The sequence below is a fragment of the Heliangelus exortis genome, chromosome 1 (genome assembly GCF_036169615.1).
Source record: "Heliangelus exortis chromosome 1, bHelExo1.hap1, whole genome shotgun sequence".
NCBI classification, from domain to species: Eukaryota; Metazoa; Chordata; class Aves; order Apodiformes; family Trochilidae; genus Heliangelus; species Heliangelus exortis.
In genome coordinates, this window is record NC_092422.1 from 145,070,468 (window position 1) to 145,084,597 (window position 14,130).

A 14,130-nucleotide genomic window follows, 5' to 3' on the forward strand; every position below is an offset into this window, starting at 1 on the left:
ACGGCCAACAGGCAGCAACCCATGCTGTGTAGGAAGAAAAGAGATGGCATGAATTCCAGCTCACTGCTCCATGTTGTGGGCATAATCTCCACCCTACAAAGCAGAGGTAACTATGCCCTGGGCTTGTTTGTGAGCACTTAGTTGATAAAATCCATGTATTACCTCCCTGCCCCCGCAGGGTACCTTGCTCTCCCTCCTGCCCATCTTTCCTGGGGCAGGGAGCTCCCTGCTTTAGAAAAGCCTGATGTCCTAGCCAAGTTCTCCTTGGCTGCAGAGGAGATAAAGGTCTTTGATGCTGGGATTTGAATTGAGTCCTCAGCTTGACTATGTTCCACTTAAGGAGAAAACCAGGGTGAATTAACCCTGATCTCTGCTCTCAACAGGATGCACCAACAAATGATGAGGACTTTGGAGAGAAATAGCAAGAGGGACAGCAGAATAATCAGCTCTCAGTCCTCCTGAGAGGAGTATATCCAGCTCATGTACTTAAGGCCAAAACCCTTCTCACTCTCCCTGTAGGTATCCTGGTGTCTTTTCTTCTGTTGCCTCTGTGATCACTCAGCAAAGAGCACAGCTTCAGCAACCCAGCCCCAGTGGGGAATCCCAAGAAAGGCCAAACCCTACAGGATCATGCCTTTCTTATCTAAGAACACAAGTAAGGGCCATCTGCACTCAGGACAGTTTCTCTAGTGGTGACAAATACTGAGGCCTTGGATAAAGGAGCAAAACTTGGCCAAGATACAGTGCTATTTCCCCAGGTCACTCTCCCAGACAAGTTGAAGCAAGTGGATTTTGTCAGTTAGCCAAAATTTACTATGAATTTACTAAACCTCAAAAAATTCTTCAATAAGAACCTTGCCTTTCCTCCCCTTTAACTACACCTCATAGTTAACACTTCAGGGCTACATGCCAGATGGATTTCTGGTGGGGAGCAACAGGACAGTAAAAGACCCATCCATGAAAGAAGAGGCTGTTTTTAAGTCCTTCCAGTGTGGTGTAGCTTTGTGGGCAGGGTGGGATGGCAGGTCTTCCTCCTCCACACTCCTCAGTAAGAGTGAACAGTAACCATCATACCAGGAAAGGCCAGTAGCTCTCAGGTGAGGCTTATGGATCTTTGGAAAAAAACACACCAGACAAAACAGGGAGAGCATTACTGTGTCCACAAACTTCTTATTGTGATGTGTGATGTGACTTGCAGCAGACCCTGGGACACATCCCCAGCCTGTGAGTGCGTGAGCTGAACCCTGAGGGCGTGCGCCTGCGTGCTGCCTGGCTGCCAGGGCGCCTGCCCACTGGGGAACTTTCCATCTAAACCAGCTGACAGCTGCTCTCCTGAGTTTCCTGGACACCAATAGTGTTTTCCCTTTTCTAATCTCCCTGATGTAAATCCATTCACGACGAGTGCCTAGAGACTTCTAATTCCGTCGGCATTAAACTCACTAAAACCTCTATTACCAAAAGCTTTTAGGATTTTCCCCAGAATCCACAAGTCAGACTCGTAACGTGACAGAACTCCACCTCTCTAGGGTGTCAGAGAAATTAATTTGCGCTGTCTAAATGCCAGGTTCATTGACCAGACATTCAAAATATCCCCATTCCTGTCAGTAAGCTCCAGTTTCTGATATAACACGGACATTCCCAGGTGCTGAGCTGTCTTCTGAAACATCCATAATAGTGTGAGAAGAGCCCCTACCCTATAACAGGCAAGAGCAGATCATCTGCCACAGCGGAGCAGCACCTGAAGTTCACAGATGCTGCATTAAAGGTAGAAATAAAGTGGTTCTGTAAAAAGGCCCCTTGCAGTGGTTTCTTGAGGAAAGAGCAAAGGGCTAGCAAATGCATCACAGTGTTCCCCAGTACCGTAACACGTGAAAAGGTAGCTTGGTCTCATCTCAGCACTGCACACAGCCAGGTACTGTGAAAGCACAGGGATTATCCAGCTAAGCTTCAGTAGAGAAGGTGGCTTGATGCCGAGAGAAGTTGAAGGTTGGTGGTGGTGGAGGGGGAAAGCCAGCTGTGAGTCAGAAAGTGAGGTTTCTAAATGCTGTAATACTCCAGAGATGGCGCACTTATCCTTTGGCCCTGGAGGTTCATTGGCTGCTGTAATCGAGCAGAGAGATGCAATCATCTTCTGATCCCAGAGGTCTTTTTAGGTGCTATAATGGAGTAGTGGTGATCAAGCTGTCTCCAAAGCCTTGGGGTTGCTGGCACACAGCAGGGGTGACGTCAGTGTCTCTCAGCCCCCGCAGTACCCAGCTCCCGGATTCCAGGAGAGGTGCTGGAGTTGTCACTTCCACCCCAGAGGTTTGTTTGCCGGGACTGTGAGGATGTCAGATTTGTAACACTGCCAGAGTTCCCTCTGGCTCTAGAGGAGCTTTAACCCCGTGGAAAGGTGGGGTATTGTCCCCAGGTCTCTGGGCACTGGGACACGAACTGGCTGCTCCCCCTCCATCCACATCAGCTGCGGTGGGTGTAGCTCTGAGCTCTGAGCCACCAAAACAAGGCACAGCTCTAAGAATACTAAAGACCTCACAGATCCAGCAAAGAGTGGCTTGTGGAGATGATCCTCAGTGTTTGTTTTCCCAGCTTAAAAACATTTCCCTGCACAAGGAGTCACTCCACTCACACCTCGTGGGCTGCCCAGGAAGGAGACATACCTACGAGGAGTCTGAGATTTGTGTGTGCTACACACAAATAGCTGGAAATCAAAACTCTGTGAATAGGCTCAGTTAGCCAAGCTGTTAATGACTGCAGCACCCTATATATGTATTCAGCAAAACCAAACAAAACAAAAAAACAAAAAAAACCCAGAAAACCCAACAAGAACTGAGACCATGCTCCTGGCTGGAGAATGCTGAAGGGCAGGCAGGGGGTGTTTATAGAACCAGCTCCTGAGACTGAAGAGAGGAGAAAATATTCAGATAAGGTTTCAGAGTTTCTGTAGACTCTGGAATTTCTCTTCTTCCTTCAGCCTCAGCAGTTTTTTAATTCTGGGCTCCAGCTTGTCCTGGCAAATGGAAAGGCTGCAATACCTTGCTATCCTGGCACTGATTCCCACATCCATAGCTCAGGCAGGAGGTGGAAGCATGGGCAACCTCCCTGGAATGTCTGGGAACTTTCCAGGTTAGGTTTCTGATCTCAGGCAATTTCAGGAGTTTGCATTTTTTTTTGTATGTATGTGTGTTGTTTGGCTTTCCCTGGGACTGAGTTCAGACTCAGAGGCTGAAAACCCTGCTTCTTACTATTGAATTTAACATGATTGTATCAGTTTATGTTAGGAGAGAATCCAACCTCATTTTTCTCCAAGCTTGAGGATGCTCCCAAGAATGTATGATGCGAGTAAGAGTTGGGACATTTACAGAATTTCACTGTCCCAACAGGTGTTACTATGGTAAACTGCATGCTGAGGAAAAAAACATCCCAGGTCTGAGAGATGTCCACACTGATTCTCATTAAACACATCACCATATTTTGGGGGCAAAAGGTGTAAAATCCTCAAAGCAGACAGATGAAGGACAATGTGCTCCTGTCTTAATTTTCTTATTGGCTGCTATGAGGTGGAGATTAATATAGGCTCTGAAGACTGAATCTGAAGGTTCAGATGCCAAAGTTGAGCTTGTTCTTAGTAAAGCTTATCTTTGTATTCTTGGTCTCCACAAAAATACACAAGCCTGCTATGAACCTTTCTAAATTCTTGGTCCTGACAAAATCTCATGACTTAGAGCTCTACAGTCTAGCCTTATGAACCTCAATCCCATGCTTCTTAGTTTTATTGTGCATTCCCTCACTCCTATGTGATGAGGAAAGGAAGGACAGGTGTATTCATCAGTCTCATAATTTTATTTCCTTCCAACATCCAATTCCAGCCCACTGTCTGACACCAGCAAGCTGTGTCCTCCATCTCTTCATTTGCAGGTGTTCACAGGTGTTCTGTTTCACCCCAGAGTACCTTCAGTTCTACAGCATCCCTCCAGAAACAGGCTGACCCTGGTTTGGCATGCAATTCCAAATTATGGGATACCAAGAGCCTCACAGCTCTTCCAGAGTACTCTACCCGCTGCCTCTGCAGCCAAACAGCTCCTTTGCCTGCTGGAGGGCAGCACAACATGGGACAGAGCTCTGCAAAGAGCTCCCTGACAGCTGCTCATACTTTAAGTTGGCTGATTCATTCAGGACCTTTTGGGGGTATCTAAAGAGTTATGAGTCTGCCCAGAAACACACATGACTTTGAATATATCAGCACTGTTTCATTCACCAGAGTGCAGTGCATCCATTTAACTTCACTCTCTTTCTCCAGAATTTCTCCCAGCCCTTTCTGGCCACAACCAGCTTAATAACTTTGTCTCATCTGCAAATTTTCATACAGCATGTATTTCCCCTTGCCTTTCTAAGTCATTAAACAATACAGTAAATCACATGGGATTTAGAAGAAAACTTGGAGGCCAAATTACCCTTTTGCCATGGTGAAACTTGACTCTTTAATCCCCTCATTCTTTCAGTCTCCTACTCAGTTTTTGATCTATGTCAATATTTTGTCTCTCACTGACTACTTAGCTTCTTCAGTAGCTCTTGTGCAGGATCACTCAAAAGCCTTTTGGAAATCCAAATGCACTATATCAGTTGGTTCTCCTTTATCCACTGCTTTACTGACACATTCCGAGAGTTGTAGGAGATTAGCAAGATGCAGTTTTCTTCTGCTGAACCCATGCTGGTTAGGCCCTATCAGACCACAATCTTCCAGATGTCTTCAGGCATGCTTTTTAATTATCATTCCCACCAGTTTACCAGATATAGATGCAAAGCTTACTGATCTTTAATTCCCCGGATCATCACTGGAGTCTTACTTTAAATATAGGTACAACATTTGGTCTTCTCCAATTCCCCAAATCTGTAGCTTTTTTTTCACAAGAGATTGCATATTTTTGTTAGCAGCTCAATCACTTAAGCTCCTTCCAAACTGTCGGATTTAACCATCTGGACTTGATAACTTATTGTTTGGGGAAAGGAGGGGGGGGATGTTTGTGGGGCTTTTTTTCTGTGAGTTTTGGGTTTTTATATGATTGGCTTTGTCCCAGCACCCATTATTCCACGGGCATGGTTTCCAGCAGTTCCTCATCTAACGAGATATGGGAAGAGGATCTCACAAACACTCTTGGTAAGGGGAGCTGATATAAGAGAAATCATAAGAGAATTCAGCTCCCCGGCAACATCCTAAAAATGGAGATACTGAGTCACTTTAAACACAGGAGGTGACTGGAATTGATCAGTGCGAGTTTTCTTGGATAACTTCCACCCTGTTCTGACCCACCAGGCTAGTTTTGCTCATTTGTTTGGGTCTCTTGCTGAATAGTGATTTCCATCTTGACCCCTGAAGATTCAGGGCAGGAAAGGAGCAAGCTTGATTATACACAGCCCAAGGTGCAATAAAAAGAAAGCGACCTCAGTGCTGGGGGATGCATGAACCTGTGAGGAGCTGAAACCCAGTGAGGATGAAAAGAAATAAATCAGAAGGTGAACAGAACAATGCTGGGCTGTTAGCTCCCTTGATTGCCTTTCAGCTGAATCAGCCTCAAGACATGAAATGCAATGGGAAATGCTGGGCAACTCAACGGAGTAGCCCCATTGAGTGTTTCTCTCTTTCTACCATGCTGGTTGTTGATAGCTCTCACTATTGTGTCTGGCTTTAAAAGGCATGGGAGTTCAGATCAGGGCACAGCCTGATGGCCCTGATATTCTGCTGACTTCAAGTTATGTGGTCCATTGGTCCTGCAAGAGGGGGACTGGGAGGAAGCTCAAGATGGATGAGAGGCACCCACAGGTTTGTGGCACAGGTACACCACAGCAGTGAACAGGCTGTGGGTGCCTGTTGACCTGCAAGCCTGTATGGAAGACAGCATTGGCATTCCAGCTTCTGGAAGCTGCCACACTCCCATCAAACATGATACTCAGAACCTCAGTAAGAAATACACCTGCCCTGTGACAACCCTGGCATATCTGCTTTACCTGACAGATATGTACTCAAGTAAACTTCATAAAAGAGGAAAAGAAATTTCCATTAATCTTTCTTATCTAATCGCTGCTATTCAGTTCTTACAGGACATGCTGATGGGAAAATTGTAGAGAGATTCTGTGTCAGGTAGTGTGTTGAATTCAGTCCCTTCAGACATTGCCTATGTGAGGAAATGTGGCCATAAGAATTTCTGGGGAGCAGACTAAAGGCAAGTCTGTAGCTCCCTCTAAGTCCTCACCAACATCTCTCCAGTACAGAGCAAGGCAATTCCCAGCAGTGCTGTGCAGCACATTCACGTCCCTTGGCTCCATAGGGCCACGGCCAAGGTCAGGAAGACAGACAACATGGGAAGGGGTTTATCAGCCATGCTCCCTCCTTCATATCAGGAGCAGGGGAACATGCAAAGGAAAAGACAGAGCAAGAGAAGGGAATCTCAGGCTGTTTATCCTGTGGGCTAAGGAGGTGGATGGGACATGAGTGGTCTCCTGTGCAGAGCTGGTCCTCCTGCCACATCTTTTCAGCACCTGACCAGTGAAAACATGGTCAGGTTGAACTCTGTAATATATGGCTAGATAAGAGACTTCCACACCACACTCCCTTTTACCTCTCCCTTTCTTAGCTGCTTCTTCCCTTTTTCTCTCTGGTCTTCCTTCTTTCTTAATGTCTCCATCCCCCCCATACCCCTATGTGCCTCCCAACCCCCTTCTCCTCAGCAACACCTGCCTCTACCTCGAAGAAAGGAGGCAGAAATCACACCTGAAGAAGGAGGTGGAGGAGGAGGGGGTTTTCTTCATCCCCCAAGTTAGCCCAATATGACTCCCCAGTCTGAGACCTGGCCCCACACACTCCAGGCACACCCCTGCTGAAGTTGCCTGCTTGGGCTGGGATGAGGCACCATGGACACCCTCACAAATGCTGTGCTACCACATGCAGGCTAAGCCAAGAAAGGAGGTAGCACAAATCCCATCCAACTCCTCTTCTAGCAAGGCTTTCATTCCACTCCCTCTCCTCTAGCACACAGCTCTGTCATGAGTGTGCCTCTCAGGGCTGTCCTCAGCCGTGGCTGCACAGAGTGTACAAGGGGGAGGTGAAATGATGGGGGCCAAGGATGGCCAGCTGCCAGTCATGGCCTGTACCAGGGTCCCCTTTGCACCCCTGACACACACACAGACACACGGCGTGGCTGCCCGGGGAGGCCCAGCCAAGAAGCCCTCCCTCTGCCTCTGAATCCCCACTCTGTTTCCTAAGTGACAAACCACAAACTCTCTTTCTCTTCCCAAACAGACAAAGGCTTGAGTGAATCACTGCCTCAGCCCTGGCACACACCACCCTGGTCATTATGGATTCTCCTCCAGCATCCAGCCCCCTGTGAAGGTCAGCATGCAGCCACACCAGTGGAGTCCTCAGGCTGCACCTCCCTTTCCCCACAGCATCCCTCGGGGCAGCCTGAAGCAGCATGCAAATGGTCAGCATGCCTTCACACCCCTCCTCCCCATCCACCTCATCACCCCCAGTGTTTGTGGCTGCAGCCCGCCTCATATAAAGATAGGGGAAACTGAGGCACAGCATGGTGACCAGTGACAGACCTCAGTGGGATTAGAATTCAGGAGGCTCTAGTAATAAGGTTTTCTAGGCAGTGTCATCTCTTAGTTTCAGTCTCCAAAAGCTCACTTTGCTGGGCTGTAGAGGAAAGTTGGAGTCAGACTGCAGAACCTGGTCAGCAACTGTTCCTCCTTGTTACCAGAGACTGGCACTCATATATACAGAAGCAGGAAGCAAACCACCCCTCACCACTTCCCTGCCCATTTTCCCTCCCTCCCTGGAAACAAAACTACTTGCCTCAGCCACACCAGAATTTGAGTGACAGATCTGGCAAAAGTTTCTGCAATGTAACAGTAAGAATTTGTCCTCCTACTCTGTCCCGTGTGAGCACAGTGGAGCTGTCCTGGCTCCCGCACATGGCACGGTCCCATTTTCTGGCAACCTGAGGAAAAGTGACACCTCTCCTGGGCCCCATGCATTGACCATGGGGTCCCCAGGGCTGAAGAGCAACATCCTCCTGCTGAGACACTGTTTTCTTCTGCTTCCTCTTCTGCACAATTCCTGTCCTCCTCTCAGCCGGTGTCATCCTCTAGAGACCACACACGTGCGCTCCAGGGCAGCGGGCAGCACGTGAGACACTGCTCAAAAGCCCTTGGGGAGATCCAAGCAGAGATGTGGCCACCAGCCAGAGGACATACTTGTTCCTCTAAGATCTCCCGGGGCTTGAGGTGTTCCCAGGAGAGATGGAGCTACAGACAGCTCGGTTTCTGCCCTGCCATGCAACAATTCTCAAGACACCTGGGAGACCAGGGCTGTTGTAACTCCTAAAAGGGGAGGGTAACTGCCTGGTGGGGGACATGGCTTGCTCCCTGCTAAGACTGTAATTCAACCCACTTTCAAACCAGCTTGCCTGACAGGAGGGACTGAACCAAGCTGGCTACAGTGTGCAATTTCATCTGTCAAATTAGCCAGAGCGCACACGATCTAGAGGTGCGTGCCAGATGTGGAAGGACAAACATCACTTGAGCCAGCATCAAGCCAGAGTGGTGCAGACAGATAATACCCAATGCAACATAAACCTTGCCAATAGAGAGTTAAGCCAACATTGTTTTCTAAACAAATCTGAAGCAGCAGAGTAAGTTCATACAGGATCAGCATTTTCTACCATGTAGCCGCAGCAGTTTTGACCCAGTACCAACCTCCCTAGAGCTGGTTTTATTGTTTTGTCCACCCTGAGCCAGTGCCAAAGACATGTACTGAGAGGGCTGATGAATTTAACCAATGCCAAATGGCTTTGGAGGCTCCATCCGGGAAGAGCTTGCTTTCTGCAAACTCCCCTGTAATGAAACCAAGAGTTTCTGCATGATCACACTCTCTGCTAGACCCTGGCCAAGAGGATGAGTGACACATCAACTGTACAGTCACTCTGTCACCCAGCACACACATACACACAGATGCATGCACACCAAAGGGTGTGAACCACAGGGGAAAAGATCACTTCACAGTATTGTCAGCTGGCAGCAGCATCCAGAAATGATCTCGTCAGCCCTTCATGAGGTGGCCCAAAGCTGCTCCGGCCCAGCAGGGCATGCACAGAGGGTTTACAAGGGATGGGAAGTGCTGGAGAGGGAGTGAGGAAGGGGTGCTGCTGAAAATAGGGAAAAGAAAGTCTCAGGGGTACCCCAAAAGAGGAAGAAAAACAGCTAGCACCACCAGGCAGAAGTTGAAGGCAGGAGTTCAGATAAAGGGTAGGTGTTGGGGTAGTTGGAGAGAGGACGTCAAGGAACTGCAGCTGGGGAGGGGTGACAGCAAGGTCATAAGGTAACAGCAGAAAGATGAACTGAAAGATGCATCCTCCTTGCTAGCATCCCCAGGTGTGACTTGGTCAGGAGGGGAGCAACCTAACACCTCCTTCAGGGAATGCCACAACTGCACCACTGCCAGGGCTGCACAGCAGCACAGACCCCCTGGCCCCTTCCCCTCGTAGAAAAGCAGCAGCCCCAAAATCTGACTGAGAAAACCCCAGCCTCTCCTAGAGTTTGTGCAGATCCTGAAACCACAGCCTGGCAGGTGCAAACCTCTAAACCTCCCCTCTAAAACCTGCTCTTGTAAGGATGCCTTCTGCCTTGCCAGTATCTAATTGCTTTAGGGTCTTATTCTAGGAAAAGGCACTTCCAGATATGTCTGTGCTCCTCAAAGATCAGCAGCATGGCTGGGCCTGATCAGGCAGTGCGAGAAACAGCTGTTCCCCTCTCCCCTCTCATCCCCATGCCACAGCAGCTCCAGCAGCACAGCGATGTGGCATGGAAATCATGAGTCTGATCTTCCTGCCCTCCCTGCTGAGGAGCTGGGGAAAGGGGCACCAAGGGCAGCCCCAGGCAGTGGGAGGCCCTTTCAGGTGATCCCAAGAGCTTTGCACCCCAAAATGGGTCAGGCTGAGCACAGGGCCCCTTCACTGCCTGTGACAGGCACACGGCGTTCCCAGCTTATGAAACACACTGTCTCGGTCAGGAAAACATCTCTTCCAGCCAGGCAGGAGCACCAGGGGACAGCAGGGAAGTGGTGACAAAAAGCATGCCCATCACCCCAAAAGCTGTACCCAGCCTGGGCTGGATACTCAGAGGAGGTACCTGGCTAGGAAATGGAGGCCGGCGCTCTCAGTGGGGAATCAGGATACCCAAAATATCCGTGAGATGAGGAGGGAGGGGGAATCTTCTTCCACACCCCCCCCCACCTCCCCACCCCGGTGAGGCCCACTCCTGACAGCGTGATGCCCACTCCTGCTCTCCTGCAAGCTGCATCCCCGAGGGGACCCAGGCCAGGGCCACGGAGCCTGTCCGTGCTGCTGTTGGCCAAAGCATCCTGCTGCTCCACTGCAGCAGCATCAGCCCGGCTGCCCCTTTTCCCGAGAAATAGGGCAAGGGGAGGAAAATGCCATAGGGCAAAGAGCAGACAGGTGTGAGCCAAGGGATGGATGGGAAAGGAGGAGAACACACTCAGTACTGCGTGCAGGGGACCTGCAGCACTTCCTCCCTCCCCTGCAAACAAGCCTTCCCTGTGCACACATGCAGAGATGCAAGGAAGGGAGGTTGGAGGGGGGGAGCATCTCTCTGTTACAGTGTTGGGGGGGAGCTGTTGAAAGCCTGGATTTTGTTTCCAGCATAGCAGAAACCCCCACCTTTCCCCTCCCTCACACCTCAACAAGGGATGAGAGGAAGGGAGGGAGGGAGAAAGGGATGGAGGGAGGAAGGGAGGAAAGGATGGAGGGAGGAAGAGAAGTGCACAGACTTAGATGCCCAGGTTGGCTTACCTCTGGGTGCCTATGTGGGGGTACCCGGGTGTGCAGGAAGTAAATCCAGAGCTCTACTCTCCTCGATGAGTGCTGGGAAAGGCCTCTCTTCTTTCACACCAAGGAGTGGCCTGTGAGTAGGTGCTCCAGCTCACCGCTCGATCGAAGCTGCCATGGATTCATTGCGAACGACTTTGCCTTCTGTGCGGAGAGGAGGAAAGGGGAGGGAAAAAGAAAAAGGAAAAAAAAAAAAAAAAAAAAAAAGAGGGGAAAAAAAAAAGGAAAAAAAAAAACCCATCAGCTTAAGACTTGGAGGGTAGATTCACTTCTTTCTTAGGTTTCCAATAGCAACTGAATATACCACAGATGAAGATCCAGGGTGTGTGTGTGTGTGTGAATGTGTGTGTGTGGGAGGGACAGAGAGCTGCACAGCTGCTGAGTCCACAGGCAGTGTGGGGTGTGAGCGAGTCGGGGCGTATCGGTGATTATGGGAAGAGACAACTGGACACGGGCAGCAGAGCAGCTAGACAGATGGATGGATGGATGGAGAGAGATTTAAAGGATGGAAAGAGGATGGCTCACATCCTAAGAGTGTAGCTGTCCCACTGCACACAAAAAAAGAGACAGCACCAGTCCCAGTGCAAGGCAAGGTACTGACAGAGCTGTGCCAGGAGAAGGTGAAGTGTGCCTACACACACAGCCACACACACAGAGATACACAGACTCCTAGCCCTGCTCACATCACCCGGGCACAACACCCTGCAAGCACGCTGCTCACGCTCAGACTGCTGCACACATGCTCTGCACACACACAGGCACTGGCCTTTCCAAAGACGTGCACCACCTCACACACATCCCCTTAAAAATCCAGAGTGCCTCCTAAGGGTGAGGTGTTTCTCCTCTCCATGTACATCCTGCACCTACAGTGTTGCACAGCTGTATTAATAATCATACGTGATGTTTCAGGCAACCGTCACACAACCACACCAACACCACGCAGCCTGTTCCAACCCTTACAGCAAAAACACTGATATTACACCATGGTAAATACTGACCACTGCACAAATGCATGATGAATATTGGAACATCTCTGTCACATGCAAACTCCTGGCCACTTATTTACACCTAATTGTCATGGCACAAATGCACATCATTTAATAACCCTACCTCTGTATAAAAAAAAGTGCCGTATACATACACACACACACACACAAAAAAAAACCCCACAAACCATCAATATCAGTGCAAACACAGCAGCACATCACAACACACACATCTGTAAGAAAACAGAAGCTCATAAAACATCCTCACATGCATAGGAACATAAGTCAAGAAAGTACCGCTGGCTGCGTATTACACACAAATATATCATGCTTACAAATTGCCCGCAGCATACAAACTTATCATATCACATACTCTTACCTACCTAGCTCAGCCCACACAGTGGCAACACCATCCTCCTGGATCCTAAACGCTAGCCCCAGCATCATCAAACACCAGCCATATTCTGTCACATGGAAAACACAAATACTCATCAACATCCAACACAGGCACACAAACACAAACTACACATGACATGCAGACAGCCAGCATCACTCACCCAACAAAATGACATGCTTGAAAGTTATGAAGCTGCAAATCACTTTGGAGACAGATGTATTACCCTCTGCACCTGCAGGGGTTCATGTGCACACCCATTCACCTACTGCTACCACACCAACTCTGCTTATAAGGCCACCGTCTCTGAGATCTTCCCCACTTTTTTTTTTTTTTTTTTCACTTACTGTAGTTCTGCCCATTCTACCACCTGCCAGTACTGGCCTGCTGACAGCCCCCCACTGCAGCTCCTGGGGCAAAATGTCTGGAGCAGGAAGGCTGTAGAAGCATACACATTCATCCCTTTGCCTTTCCTCCTATCTTCTGGTGTTAGATGTGTGTAATTTGCATCCACAGAGGAGTGCAAGGTCCTACCATCCCCAAGTGCTCTCAAACTGGCTGATAGTGGCATCGGGGGATGTGACTGCAAAACCTCAGCATGGTAAAGAAGTACATAAGCCCTCAAGGGAAGCAGAGATTTGGTCAGGAAGGTGCCAGATTCCCCCAGGCATATAAAGAGACAAGGAGATGCAGGAGGTGGATATGAAGGGGTGAGGAAAGGAGGGGAGGTTGTCCCAGCACCAGGGGTGATGCAGCAGAGGCTATGCCAGGCTTGTTTAACAAGCTTGATAGTGTCACAGCAGGATCCTGTGAGCAGATATCAGGGAGCAATTGGGAATCTGCATCAAGCAAAAACTTTCCCTGTGTAACCCCAGGAAATGAGAGAGGTATGGGAAAGCATGAGGTTTGGGCAGAGGAAAAGCAACTGTGTGCGGGTGCAACTGCAGGCGTGTGGTGCAGAGATCCGTGGCTGTACTGGGATAACTGGAGCAGTGGGTACTGGCACAGGTACAAAATTAAGAGCCCATACACATGAAGGGGGTGGCATAGGTGGGGCTTGTGCACAGGCAATGCAGGATTTGCAGTCGGGTCTAGCCCCAGCCACAGGGAGGGAAAATGGAGGGAGTCCTCCCAGCTCCTGTCCTGTGCTGTTGGACAGGCATTTGCTCTGAGCACATCCTGACACAGCCAGTGAACCCATACATTGCAATAGCCTCTTCCAGGAACTCCAAACCCCAGCACCCTCCTTCCATAGCTCCTCACCAAACACCCCCTTCTCAGAGCATGCAAACACCCCCACTCTTGTTCAGGCGTGCAAACTCTCCACTCCACAAAACCACCTACTTCACACCTTCCCCCAGAGCACTCCCATCTTCCCCCACACACACCACATGCCTGTTCATATAGCAGCATGAGAGGAGCCAGAAAAAAATGTGGGGAAGCCCTCACCACCACCTCAACCCCTGCAAACTACCCCCTTCTTGCCCTCTATCTCCACCACCGCCACCACCATTCCCTTCTCAGAAGTGCTTTGAAAGAGTGAATATTTCCTCTCTCTCAGCTGAACTTGGCCTGTGGACCCAGGCAATTTCAGTCTGTTCCTCAGCACTATGCTTGATTGTACCTGCATGCCTCTTTCCACAAACATCCATTGTGCATTACAGGAGATGAATAATGCAGGCTGAAAAGGGACAAGAGAGAGGGAAAGCCTTTTTGGGTCTCTGCAAGGCATGTGTACAGAGAAGAGTGGAGATGGACTTCACTCATTTGGTCAAAGCTAAGTGAGGCTGCCAAACCTAGGAAAGCCACCATGGCCTGAAGTGCTACTTGGGTTAAAGTATGATCATGAGGG

At 49.3% G+C, this 14,130-nt stretch overlaps 1 long non-coding RNA gene across 2 annotated transcripts in view; it reads right to left on the reverse strand.

Annotated features, from left to right (window-relative positions):
- LOC139789464 (uncharacterized) overlaps positions 1-14,130 on the reverse strand; it is a 57,633-nt gene that overhangs the window by 21,473 nt on the left and 22,030 nt on the right. For both annotated transcript variants that reach the window (XR_011723176.1, XR_011723175.1), the window contains one exon: positions 10,863-11,042. This is a non-coding gene — a long non-coding RNA (uncharacterized lncRNA). The remainder of the gene's footprint in view (positions 1-10,862; positions 11,043-14,130) is intronic.